The sequence below is a fragment of the Megascapheus bottae genome, chromosome 5, assembly GCF_031878675.1.
Source record: "Megascapheus bottae isolate mThoBot1 chromosome 5, mThoBot2.hap1, whole genome shotgun sequence".
Lineage (NCBI taxonomy): Eukaryota > Metazoa > Chordata > Mammalia > Rodentia > Geomyidae > Megascapheus > Megascapheus bottae.
Genome location: NC_143513.1, coordinates 44933137 through 44948296, shown reverse-complemented (window position 1 = coordinate 44948296; position 15160 = coordinate 44933137). Strand labels below are relative to the sequence as shown.

Sequence of the window (15160 nt, the reverse complement as noted above, 5' to 3'; positions counted from 1 at the left end):
CAGATATTTTGCTTTTGCTAATTTTCTCTCTGTATAAATTATGTATTACTTTATTTTATTTTATTTTTGTGTCAGTCCTGGCACTTGAACTCAGGGTCTGAGCACTGTCCTTGGGCTTTTTCCTCAAAGCTAGCACTCTGACCTTTGAGCCACAGCACCACTTTTGTCTTTTTCTATGTATGTGGTACTGAGGAATCGAACCCTGGTCTTTGTGCGTGCTAGGCAAGCACTCTAACCACTAGGCAAAACTCCTGGCTCAAGTTATGTATTACTTTATATATGTACATTTGCACATATGTGTAGATGTGTAAATGTATGTATGTGTATAGGTATATATAAGTGTATGTATATATGTTTTCATGTATTTTATATATGTCTATTTGACATTAGACCTTATTTTAGGCTTCTTTCATAGCTGGAGTGATAGACATGTGCTGCACACACCCAAATTCTGTTGAGGTACATTTTTTCGACTTTTCTGCTGTGTTACCCTCACCTGGATTTGTAATCCTCTGGTGTCAGCCTCTCAGGTAGCCAGAATAACAAATGCATCTCATTTTGCTTAGGATTTGGTTGAAAAGGGTCTCAGACTTTTCTGCCTGTTCTAACCTCTTACTGTGATCCATTTTATTCATCCTCTCCTGTGGCTAACATTACTGGCATGAGGCACTGCCACTGGCTTTAAAAAGTTGTTTAAAACTGTCATAATTAACTCAAGCAATATACATTTTTGACAAAATATGCAAATTATTTCATGACTAAAATCTTAGATTTTTTTTCCAGTTGACTAACCTTGGTTGAGATTTTTGCTACTAAAATAATATTTATTAACTATCACATTATGTACAGTATAATGTGAGCAAATCTTATAAATTTGGGAAGCCATTATGTCAATGAATTAAAATTAATAAAATGACATCCCACGCAGCCATCATAATTTGCATATTAATTTCAGCTAGTGTTTTTATGGATGTGACAGACTTATCCTAATCTTCTTTGATTAAAAAAAAAAACAGATTGTGAAGCAACCAAATGTTGAACAGTCATTCCAGCAGATTCTCAGTATTCATAAAAGTATTTTATATTATTTGTCACTTATAGTTTTAGTCCTCTTTTATTACTTTTAGAAAAATAAAACTACATGCCAGGCACAGTGGCTCATACCTATAACCTTAGCTAGCTACTTAGGAGGCTGATATCTGAGGATTGTGGTCCAAAGCAAGCCCAGGCAGGAAAGAGTGTTTGTTCTTGCACTGTAGCCTCACATGGTACATGGCTGCTGTCACATAACTTGTCTTCTCTTTCTGAATAACATGTTTTTTCCAGAATTAAGGTTGATGTGCGGATAAGGATTTATTTTTTTCTTTTGCTCTTAATACAGAGAAATATACAGTAATGAAAATTAAGACTGGAGAATGATTTCCAATGAATAATTTTAACCTAAAAATATAAAAAAAGAACAAATAAATTTCCTATAAGGTTTCTACTTTCTGTGGAATAAGACTGCTGAACTCTTTTTTTAATATATCTTATTGTAATTAATAAAAGGTTTACATGATATTTGCCAGATAGAAGGTGCATTAATTCACATACATTGATACCCTTTCACATGTCTTGGCCCCCATTACTCCCCCTACCCCCCCATCTTGGTTTTCCCCCCTTCCCTATCCAATTTCAAATAACCAAATACAAATATATGCAATATATCAGATAACAAAGTGAGATACTGTAAAAATATGATATAACCAAGGGACAGCTAAAGAGATGAGAGATAACATAGTACATTAAGGACAACAATCATTCATTATATGACTTTTGTTTCAATATCCTAGAGGTCCTTTCAATTAGCTTCATACTATATGGCCTTATGTATCTAGGTTTTGCTCTATTGCAAATCTCTGCTAGTAGAGCCCAAGGTTTCTACTGATTGTGACAAATGAGGGAAACCATTGAGCCTATGTTCCTTTGAGTCTGGCTTACGTCACTTAATATGATTTTTTCTAAGTCTTTCCATTTTCTAACAAATGGGGCGATGTCATTCTTTCTGACAGCAGCATAGAATTCCATTGTGTACAAATACCACAACTTGTTGATCCACTCATCAACTGAGGGACATCTAGGTTGGTTCCATATCTTTGCTATGGTGAATAATGCTGCAATGAACATTGTTGTGCTAGTGGATTTAGTATGCCCTAGTTTCTGGATGGTTGGGTAAATGCCAAGTAGTGGAATTGCTGGGTCATAGAAGAGCTCTACGTTTAGCCTTTTGAGGCACTGCCACACTGCTTTCCATAGTGGTTGAAGGAGTTTGCACTCCCACCAACAGTGTAGTAGTGATCCCTCCTGGCCACATCCCCTCCAGCATCTGTTGTTATTCGTTTTCCTGATCCTGGCCAGTCTAACTGGAGTGAGGTGGAATCTTAGAGTTGTTTTGATTTGCATTTCTTTTATGACCAGATATGTTGAGCATTTCTTCATGTGTGTATAGGCCATTTTTGTTTCTTCTTCAGAGAAGACTCTCTTGAAGTCTTTGGCCCATTTTTTAATGGGATGGTTGTTACTTTGGAGATTAGTTTTGGAGTGTGTCAAGTTTTTGAGCTGTTGATATATTTTAGATATGATGTCTTTGTTGTATGGTTGGTGAAGATCATCTCCCGCTCTGTAGACTTCCTAATTCATTTACTAGACTGCTGAACTCTTAACCATTATTTATCCCCTAATTATATATCTTGAGCACTACATCGAAGTGTACCCAAAAGTATATTTTCTGCCAATATTCCAGTATCTCTTTAATCGATTTTCTTCTTTTTTTTTTTGCCAGTCCTGGGCCTTGAACTAACGGCTTGAGCACTGTCCTTGGGCTTTCCTCAAGGTTAGTGCTCTACTCCTTGAGCCACAGTACCACTTCTGGCCTTTTTTTATGTATGTGGTACCAAGGAGTTGAACCCAGATCTTTGTGCATGCTAGGCAAGCACTCTACCACTTGGCCAAACTCCTGGCCCTCGATTTCCTTTTGTTTACCATATACCATCTTAGCATTCCAGTTTTTAATTCCCGACGTCGGGAATGAAACCATATCTTTCCTAAAATGATAACTATACCTACAGAATTTTTGGAGGTCTAGTTTTTGTGCCACTGAAATCTGAAAATTGATGAGTGATTAAGATTTTGCCTCTTTATTGACTATCATTCTCTTCTGACTCAGCTTCTTGTACCTCCTACCCCTATCTGGACATCTCACCTCCTTGCATCTGTTACACTATGAATTTTTTACTGTTCTATAAATAACATTGTGTCACCCTGTCATATTTTAGAAGACTCTAATATGTGTGTAACACATTAGTGTTGAGAATATTTTACTTCTGCTGAAATGGCTTTTAGAGTTACCAGGACTTTACCCATGTTCTTTGGGGTATAATAAATCAGGGTCATGACTTGGTATTGCTGAACAAAACCAGACCTCTGGATGCTGTGAAGTGAGAAAAGATTGTTCTCGGCATTTTGAGGTGTGTGACATGATTACAAATGATTCCTTTCAAAGTCTTGAAAGTATAAGCATGCTTGCTTTCTTCTTTCCCACGGACATATTTGGTAGCATTTACTTAGTCTATTATAGTCTAATACTTCTATTAAGACATGGAAATTTTTTGGTGATGATGATTATATAAGGGAGGTGTTTTCTTGAATGGTTATTGTGATGTGGATATGATTTAATTCTAACAGATGCAATAGATATAAATATTTTCTAGCCAATCAGGCTAACATTAAAATTATTCAGTGATGTCTGCCTAATTTTGAGAATACTAAACAATATATTTACTCATCAATAATATATTTACTTACCAAGTGATTTCAAATGTGAGTAAGAACTACATGCCAATCTTAATTTATAACTAAATTATTTTAAACTCATCCAATAGGTACTAGGAATAATTTATAGCTATGTTACAGTGATTTATGTTCCAGTGGCTCAACTCCAAAGTGTTATCTTCTAGGATATGTTTTGCTTAGATGTTTGTTATGTACTCAGAACTAGAAAACTAATTTCTAGTTTAATTTGGGCCATGTCCATGTTTTATAATTGACTTATTTTGCCTACAGTTTAGTCATGTCGAATTTGCTGTAGTTCTATCCATCTGAAGATTATTTAATATCTAGCAAGTTATTTATGTAGCATCTTCAACTAGTACAAATGAGTTTCAACTTGTTTATGAGAGTTTATGAGTTCAATGAGTCTAAGTCAATATTCCTTTTTTCATTCACCCCTCTGAGGATTTTCAATGTGGCATGTGAAGGGGGAGTTCTGTGTCTGCCTGTCTGTTTCCTTAAAGGTTTTTTTTCTTCCTTCAGACATTTTTATGCATTTATAATGTATAGACACTAGACTTATCACTTACCCTTTTTGTGTACTCAAGCCATGTACTGTCTATTGTAAGAAAATTAAGCTCCCCTTGGTTTTCACATTGGGATTAAAAGGAATACTGGGGAAGCATGCCAATTGTCTGATGGAGAGAAACAAACAACTTTTCAATGATACTGGTATTTGGTTCACTTAAAGTTGGTTCCTGTAGCCCACGGCCCTCTTTCACACGAAGCGTGAAGATTCGGTTCCATATTGGAAAATATTGCTAATTCATAAGTGAATATGATTTCTACTTTCTTAATTTCCATGGCTTAAATGAGTATAAGCATTGATTTATAAATAAGTACGATTTTCAAAAGACTAAACTTAGAGCTTGTCTGTGAACTAGCAATTCCACTCCTGGGCATTTAACAACAGACCCCCAAGGAAAGTCACACTAAAGCTACCAGCACAACAATGTCACTGCAGGATTGTCTGCCATAGCCAAGATATGGAATCAACTCAGATGCCCCTCAGTAGAAGCAGGATCCATGTGAATCAGTATCCATTCCTCAGTGGGAGAATGGATTAAGAAATGTGGTATATATACTCAGTGGAACTCTCTGCTTCCATTAGAGTGATACTGTACCATTTTTGGGTACAATGGAAAGAATAGGAAAAAATTATAGTAAGCAACGTGAGCCAGACAGCCAAAAAAAATACATTGTATGATTTCTCTCATTTGTTGTAAGTACAATGTGCCTATAAATCTACAGGCAAGCACACTGGATGGTAAGAGTTAAAAATATACCAGGTTATGTACATTGCACGGATCACTAGAGATTCACGTAGATGAGACCAAAGAAGGATATTTTTTAGGAGAGCATCTGAAAGAGTCAATAGCCATGTGCATCTGATGATTAAATAAAATAATATTTATCAAAATGTATTCCAAGAAATAAAAATATGTTTTTTGTTGCTGTTTTTTATTTTCTGTACCTTTTGACTTGTTTGTACATTTACACTTTTGTGGGGGGAAATTAAGAGGATGCACAGAAATGGATGAACAAAAAGGTGAACACATGCAGCAGCAAAACTCACTATCACTACTTTTTTTTTTTTTGGCCTTGGGCTTTCTCAAAGCTAGAACTCTACCACTTGAGCCACAGCACCATTTCCTGCTTTTTCTATGTATGTGGTATCCAGGAATACCACAGCATCTTAATGCATGCTAGGCAAGCACTCTATCACTGGGTTAAACTACTGGCACAACACTGTTTTCTGTTTGTTTGTTTGTTTGTTTGTTTTTGTGGGTCATGGGGCTTGAACTCAGCCCAAATGCTGGCCCTGAGCTCTTCAGCTCAAGGCTACCATCCTACTCTTGAACCAAGCCCCACTTCCCGTTTTCTAGAGGTTAATTGGAGATGATTTTCAGGTCCTTTTGTGCCCAGACAGGCTTTGAATCTTGATCCTCAGATCTCAGCTTCCTGAAAGCTAGAATTACAGGCATAAGCGACTGTGCCCAGCAACACTATGTTTTTTGTTTAAAAATTAATTTTATTGTCTGGGTGATGTACAAAGGGGTTACAGTTGTCCAGGTTAGGCAATGAGTACATTTCTTGTCAAACATTACCTTCTTATTCTTCATTTTTCTTCCACTTCCCCCCCTCCAAAATCCCCCCAAGTGATAAATTTCATTTCCAACGTATTTTTTATTAGTATTGTTGTTGCATTGGTCGCCCTTTGTGTTTTGTCTCACTATTGTATTTAATGATATATCTTGTGGGTGGGGACAGGAGGGAAAAACTGGGAGAGAGTGGACAGGAGTGACATTATTCAATAAGAAAGGTACTCATTAACTGACCTATGAAACTGTAACACCTTTGTACATCACATTTCCAGTACCAATTATATATATTTTAAAATAAATATTGTATATTTAATATAATTGCTGTTCATCAAAGACAGATGAAAAAATGTAAATTCAAAAATATAACTGCATATTATTTTTCTAGAATGTAAGAAAACAAATAGTATTTAGTACTTACATGTTAAATCTTTCCAGTGCCCAAAGTTTCCATAGCAATTAAAAAGTTTTATTACAGAATTATTGATTGTTACTGAAGAGTATCACTGTCTTTGTTGACTATTTAAATGAACTGTGATGATGTCACAAATGATTGCCTTTTATCATGAAATACATGAATAATGCTATTCTAAAGGAAGGCCTCTTTAATTGCAATGGATTGATTCTTAAATTTTCCATAGGTGAGAGAATTGCTTCCTCGCCTCTATATGTGTGTGTGTGTGTGTGTGTGTGTGTGTGTGTGTGTGTGTGTAATTGTTATTTTAATGGTTGTGTACAAAGTCCGGTAATGACTACATTTCTTTGAACAATTTTGTTCCTGCTCTCTTCTAGTTTATTCCTTCTGTCCTTACTCACAAGTTGTATAGTTCATTTTCAACATACTGTCTAGTGAGTATCATTGCTGCATTTATTCATTCTCTCTTCTTTTAAATTTTTTGTCAGTTCATAAATTTTTTAAATTTCACTCTTTTAAAAAATTGCATTTTATTGTCTGAGTAACATATACAGGAGTTACAGTTACATTTGTCATTTAGTTGGGTACATTACTTCTTGAACATTGATACCCCTTCTCATGTTTTTCTCTTACTTGCCGCCTCCTATCACTTCCCAATATCTTGTTTTTTTCCTTTTCCCTTCCGTATTTCAAATAAACAAATATATGTGTATACAGTATATGAGATAACAAAGTCAGATGCAGTAAGAACATTAGATAAACCATAAAGGGGGAAAAAGAGCAAAGAAATAACATAATACATTTAAAAAAAACAACCACAAAGATAAACCTCTTGTTTCCATACCCTAGAGTTCATTTCATTTAGTCTCATCCTGTATGACCATATGTACATAGCTTTTGCGTTATCGTGATCCTGTGCCAGGAGAACCCTAGATGTGTATTAATTATTGCAAATGAGAGAAACCATGGAGTGTATGTTTCTTTGGGTTTCTCAGTTTATTTCAATTGACTATTAGTTGTTTTAGATAATATATGTCTATCTGGCATATTATGTGCTAAAACTTAACTGATAAAAAGCAAAATTCCTGTAAAACTTTCATAACAAAATAGGCCAATATCAATGAAATATATTCCAGAGTATTGTTGAAAATGATTTTATCTGCTACTTCTTATTGTTATATTCTTTATTTCTCTGTAATTTGTTTAGAAATATCTATAAAATAATTTTATTTCTTTACATATATTTGGCCTAAAATTGGACTTTGAAGAACATATTAAGAATCAATTGATTAGAAGTTTGGAAATGTGTAAACAAAGAGGAGTGACTATATATATATATAATTTTTAGACTATTAATATGTAGTACCAGTAGCATCTATAGATTGGCATATTGTACCCAAATTCTGTTATCTTGCTCTAGGAGAACTTCCTAAATAGAATCTCATTTTCTTAGCCTTATCCCTCTTAATCATTCTTTCATTTCTTAGGCAATTACCTTTCTAAAATGCAAATGTGATCTGGAAATGCTACTGTATAAAATACTATTCAGTCAATTATAGGTGCTATTCAGAATTATATATTGTATACCTTTTGCCTGTAGAACTTTTTTTCAGCTAGTTACTTGCTTATTTTCATTCATATAAAAATCAACCATTTTCTGGAGGAAATATCTCCATCTTTCCAGATACTGAATATCCTGAGTTATGAACATGTGAATGTGTTTAAATGCAGAAAATAAATTCATAGGATAATTGTGGAAATAGATTAATCCAAAAATAGAACCACTAACACTGTTAGATACAGAATTAATAATAAGATTTAAACATAATTCTAATAGATGCTACAGGTTTTAGGGCAGTGATTAATGTAACTAGTTTGTAATATCAATTATTTCTTTTTGTAATTTGTTGCCTACATTCTTAGTGGAGATAAATTAAAATTAATGAATAGAAGTTAAGAGGTTAAAGACCATATCCCTTGAACTCTTTTGAACTTTCTGCTGTGGGAAGAGTTCATGAACTCTACTTATAGAATGTAGTCTATAAGTAAATTTATATAATGTAATGACTTTTATTTATACATATTTGCTTAATTGTTTTACCCCAATCTTTCATTATGAAAAAATACAAATATCTAACATAATGGATAAAAAAGAGACTGACCCAAGAAGCTTTGGAACATTGAAATACCTACATCTAAACAGTAAGTTAACCCTTCTAGTGTACTTAGTGGTACTCTGGATCTTTAAGAACAAAATTCTTTTGAATATATACTTTTCTTCTATTTTACCAACTTGCTCAAATTCATTTACTTGTAATGCCCAACTGGACAGGCCTTATAATATTTAGAAATTTTGTTTATTCCTCAAACACTGACCTTTGCAATAATGTCCACTAATTGCTGTATATAAAATTCTTCTAGGCTATTTACAAATGTGTTATTTGTTTTACATGTGCTAATTCACTCGAAACTGCAAATAATGGAAACAATTATGTTTTTTGACTGGAATAGTGATCAAATTATTTCTGCAGTTCTTTTTCCTCTTTCTCAACAATCTGAACCCTAAATTATGACAATTTCACAAGCATTTCAATAATTATTTTGTTTATTGGATTATTTGCACGTGGGGCCCTGTGCTTTAATCTCCAAATCAGTTGCAAATTTAATGATGCCCTAGTTTATATTTAGCAGAATGAAACATAACAAGCTCAGCTGAACGATGAATCTTGTTTTAACCAGTTTCTTCACACAGCTGCTTAAATACCATATTGTACTTGGTTTTTTTCCCCCATTTCCTTATTTAGGATGGCACATGGTACTTGTGTAATCTTTGCTTATTTTAAGCTGGCATGAAAGAATGGCTCTTAGCAAATGGGAAGCAATTTGCAAAAGCTCAGGATATTCTTATGAATCTAGGACAAGTCAAATTATTGAAGAATATATCTTTTTCTCTCTACTTGTCTCCCAGGATTTTTTTTTTCTTTTATAATGTTTTGTTTCAACATTGGTGACAGAGTTGCATTTTTTGTTTGTTTTTGGTCACTGACCTCATGTAATTTTCTTCCTCTTGTATAATGATACCATTAAATAAAGATTGTTCAGGAAAAGTTAGATGTTTCAAATCGCAGCACTGCATTCTGCATTATCAAGCTTCCAATGTTGTTTCTGTGCAGAGACTGTTTCAGTTCTCCTTACCCGATGTTGAGGATGCCTCAAGACATGAAACATTAGGAAGAAAGTTAAATGCTTTTTGATACTGGTTTTTCATTTTACTCCTTTCCATCCCCAGAGTCTGCTGCCTCCTCCCCTTCCAGACTTTTACATCACCTGGATGTAAAGACTCTATTTTCATATCAAACAAAACTGTACTTCAGACTTTAAGTGTATATTCCCTTATATATTTATTTATTTTTTCATGTTTATGAAGTATAATATTTTCACATAAGTTAAAAGCAGCCTCTGGTTCTGATGTTTGCTGATTAATTGAAAATAAGAGTCCCTAAGGTATTTTTATCTGGGCTGGCTTTTCACTGTGATTGTCAGATATCAGCCTACTGTCTGTAGATGTGAGTTACCTAGCTTCTGTGTTAGAGTTTTGTCAGTTATTTTATTTGCTACAACAATTTTATATTCACAGCAAACTTTGACCCAATATGCATAATTTGCCACACTTACCCTGACCCTACATCTAGACATGAACTGTTTTATGTCTAGATGTTGCATGTGCTTTTAGTGTGGACGCTTTTGCTTTCTGTGGCTGTTGTAAAAGTCTTCTTGTGGACAAGGCATACAGTTAAGACTGGAAAGATAGAGAGACACAGGAATGCAATATGGACTTCAGACACTCAGCCAGCATCTCCATTTACTTAAATGAGCATTGTTGCTTCAAATGGTCAATTATGTTTCATGCATTTGTTCAGATTCTCTAAATGTCAAGCCTGACCATTACCACTTCTAAATTTACCTGTAAGTACAATGGCAACATACAAGAAACATTTTTAAGTAAGGAAAACAATCATTTTGAAGAATAAGGACAAAGCATGCAAATTATGCATATGTTAGAAAATTACAAGATATTTCTTGGCTGAAGTAATTTCTTGAATTAATAAAGTAATATTGTTTGTGTGATTATATTTCATGTAGGTACTTTAGGTTGTCATACAAAGTTAAAGTTTACATATTAATGTATAAAATGTATTGTTCTAGGAGATATTTTCCTAGAACCTTCTATAAATTTTTACTTATGGGTCATAGGCAATCATATATTTTACCTCCTTGCATTTTATATTATGACACATGCATGTTTATTATAAAAATAAACAGTGAAATTTCTAAGGAATGATACTAAAAAATCTAGACTTGGTGGCTTGATTGTAATAGTAAATGCTATTGAAATGAGGACAAAATAAGTAGCAATGTTTTCAGTAATATTAGCTAAATATTAATTGGTTTTTAGTTTCTTGTTTCAACATATATTGAAATTTAAAATTCTAGTCACATATATATATATGTACATATATGTGCCATACATATAAACTCGTAATCCTACCACTTGACAGGTGACAATTGTGAGAATTGTTAGTCCAATATCGCCCAATTCTTAGTGAAACCTTGACAGAGGAGCAGGCTGCGGCAGTTTGTAGATGTAATCCCAGTTATACGGGATGCTCTACACAGAAATTGCTGCCTCAAGTGGCTCATTCAAAATGGTAAGACCTTACCTAAAAAATGGTTAAAACAAAAGAAAGCTAAGCTCATGTTTCAAGTGTAAGAATACCCAAGTACTGCAAAAAATAACCCAAATCCTTATATCATGAAATGCATGCATGGAATACTTTTTAGAATTAGAAAATAAGTTACTCATTTTTGTGATGTAATTTGATATGATGAATATGTGGTTTATTTCATTCCCCTTTTTATTTAAGTGAGGGTTGTGGACTGAAATTGTAAATAAGATCTGAAAGTATATTTAGCAGAAATATTTTTCTTTTAGAAAATATTTCTTACAGTTTAACACATTTCTTAAACATCAGAGCAGCTTTAATAACAAAGTTAAAAACAAGGCTAATATAAACTATTTTTTTCTCTCTGTTTTGTTGGGAATAGCAATGTCTTAGCACTGGTAATTTCTTTATTTTCTCTGATTTAGTCCATGGCCTGACTCCATTATTTTGTTCGAAGAGCCTTTATTACAGCATTCTAGTTAGGAATCTCTTTTCTAGGTTAACCTCATTCCCCCTCCATCAGCGTGATTTCATATGTAAAATGAAGCTGGTTTAAATATTTTTATTGATATAATGTTTATGTAGATAACTATGTAAATAATGGCAAATTTGTACTACATATTTTTTCTTTTTCCTGCAAGTACTGGGACTTGAACTCAGTTCTCTGAACTCTTTTTTTCATATATTTTTTATTATAATTAATAGAAGGGTTACAGTATATATGCCAGATAGAAGGTGCATTAATTCACATACATTGATAGCCTTTCTCATGTCTTGGTCCCCATTTCCCTCCCCCCCACCCCACCCTCATCTTGTTTTCTCCCCTTCCCTATCCAATTTCAAATAACCAAATACAAATATATCCAATATATCAGATAACCAAGTGAGATACTGTAACAATATGAGATAGCCAAGGGACAGCAAAAGAAATGAGAGATAACATAGTACATTAAGGACAACAATCCCTCATTATGCTTTTGTTTCTATATCCTGGAGGTCCTTTCATTTAGCGTCATCCTATATGGCCTTATGTATCTAGGTTTTGCTCTATTGCAAATCTCTGCTAGGAGAGCCCAAGGTTTCCACTGATTATGACAAATGAGGGAAACCATTGAGCCTATGTTTCTTTCAGTCTGGCTTACTTCACTTAATATAATTTTTTCCTAGGTCTTTCCATTTCCTAACAAATGGGGCAATGTCATTCTTTCTGACAGCAGCATAGAATTCCATTGTGTACAAATACCACATCTTGTTGATCCACTCATCAACTGAGGGACATGTGGGTTGGTTCCATATCTTTGCTATGGTAAATAGTGCTGCAATGAACATAGTTGTGCTAGTGGATTTAGTATGTCCTTGTTTCTGGATGATTGGGTAAATGCCAAGTAGTGGAATTGCTGGGTCATAGGGGAGCTCTATGTTTAGTCTTTTGAGGAACTGCCATACTGCTTTCCATAGTGGTTGAAGGAGTTTGCACTCCCACCAACAGTGTAGTAGTGATCCCTCCTGACCACATTCCTCCAGCATCTGTTGTTATTAGTTTTCTTGTTCCTGACCATTCTAACTGGAGTGAGGTGGAATCTTAGAGTTGTTTTGATTTGCATTTCTTTTATGACCAGAGATGTTGAGCATTTCTTCATGTGTCTATAGGCTAGAATTAACTCCAAATGGATCAAAGACCTCGAGGTAAAAGCTGACACATTGAAAACTTTACAAGAAGGAATAGGAGATACACTAGGCCTCCTTGGCACAGGTCGAAACTTTCTTAATAAGGATAAGAATCACAACAAATCAGAGAAAGGCTGGATAAGTGGGACTGCATTAAACTGCAGAGCTTTTGTATGGCGAAGGACATAGGTAGTAAATTAATTAGGAAGCCTACAGAGTAGGAGAAGATCTTCACCAACCATACAATGGACAAAGGCCTCATACCTAAAATATATCAACAGCTCAAAAAATTGAATCACTCCAAAATTAATCTCCAAAGTAACAACCTTCCCATTAAAAGATGGGAAAAGATGGGCCAAAGAGAGTCTTCTCTGAAGAAGAAACAAAAATGGCCTATAGACACATGAAGAAATGCTCAACATCTCTGGTCAAAATAAAATGCAAATCAAAACAACTCTAAGATTCTACCTCACTCCAATTAGAATGGCCAGGATCAAGAAATCTAATAACAACAGATGCTGGAGGGGATGTGACCAGGAGGGATCACTACTACACTGTTGGTGGGAGTGCAAACTCGTTCAACTACTATGGAAAGCAGTATGGCAGTTCTTCAAAAGTGCATTCTTTAAAAAAAAATAGAGACATATTTAAACTTTATCACACACAGTTATTTTCTATTTTCAAAAGTTGTCCAAATAGGGCTGGGAGTTTGGCCTAGTGGTTAAAGTGCTTGCGTAGCATGCATGAAGACCCGGGTTCAATTCCTTGGTACCACATACATAGAAAAAAGCCAGAAGTGGTGCTGAGGCTCAAGTGGTAGAGCTCTAGCCTTGAGAAAGTCCAAGGACAGTGCTCAGACCCTGAGCTCAAGCCCAGGACTGGCAAAAAAAAAAAAAAAAGTTGTCCAAATAGAGCCTTTTCCACACCTTATTAGTGTGTACCTCTGTGTATAATATTTTTGTATAAGCTTATGTAATATAGTTTATCCATCTACATCTAATATGCTAATACTCTAAAAATGACTGGATGTTATATTTTATCTTTCCCAATTACTATGAGAGCATTACCTTAATTTCCACTTGGAACACAATATTTGTTATTGATTTCTTTCTCTATTTTACCACCATTAGTATATTTTTACTTTGGAAAAACTATCTCTATAAATTCTGTGACATTTATTTTCTATAAAAGCCTTACCAGCACATTTTATATGGACATTGATTTTTCATCCTGTGACAGTAATGGCAAGGCTACCATTTCAGGGAGCCTCTCTTTTGTTAGCAATGTCTTCATCCTCTCATTAGTTTAATTCATGATAATAATCTAAACAAGCTTTGACCAATATATCCTTTTAGGTAGCAACATTTTTGAAAGACTATTCTTCATTTTTGAGTAATTAGTTTCTTCAATTCATTTTGGAGAGTGAAGTTAGTAATATAAGGGAACTCATTTTCTTTTCAGCTGAGTAATCTCTCAATTACTCTATAACATACCTTTTTTTTTTCTTTTTCTGTAGATCTCACTGTTAGAATATCTAGTAGACCGTTTTACTCTGTTCTTGCCAAAACTATTTTGCGGTTGTAGAATTAAAGACTGATTCTCTCCCTCTTATTATTTTTTTATATCCTAGTTTTTGGTCATCTTACTGAACAGGATGTGGTGAAATTTCTCTATTAGGAAATCTTTGGTGAACCCTGTCAAGTTGTGGATTTTTTTTGTTTCATTTTTAAAATATGCAGTTTTTGAAGCCTTTTATCTTTGAGTTTAGATTAATATTCAAAATTGGTGTACCAAGTTTTGAAAAGTTGTGTGCTATGGTTATTCCTGGAAAGGATCAGATGTACTTTCAAAGAACTAAGGACTCAACTTCATGCTGGTTCCTGACCAATATCAGGGATATCTCTTAGAGTACTTAAAGAATGTTTATTAATCTGATAATTAGGTGGTTTTCTCTTAAAGGAAAGCAAAGAGTATTTCATACTTTATATGATCCTGATATTATTAGATATAATGATAATTTTTTGTAAATAATATTGTTTCAGTTTTCCAGATTTCTTCATCAAAGACACTTCATAAACACCTAAAGCAAAGCAAGGCTATCATATACTTAGACATGCACTAGGGATTTTAAACATTTATGGGTTAGGTATCTGTGCAGTTTCAGAATTATACTTTGGATTTGTATAATGCTACAATTCACTTTCTTTTTTTGAAGATGGGGGCATAGTAGGCAGTGTAGTAACCTATCTTTGCATTAGTAGGATAATACATTTTAGAAAAAATTTAGTGAATATTTCTATTGGGGATTCACGCTAATGAACCCTAGTTCAAAACTAGGGATGTTTCAGTGCTAGTCATTATGTCAGAAATGTGACACATCGGAG

General features: G+C 34.1%; 1 protein-coding gene across 7 annotated transcripts in view; it reads left to right on the top strand.

Moving 5' to 3' along the window:
* Immp2l (inner mitochondrial membrane peptidase subunit 2) overlaps positions 1-15160 on the top strand; it is an 833574-nt gene that overhangs the window by 237477 nt on the left and 580937 nt on the right. The gene's annotated exons all lie outside the window — the stretch shown is intronic.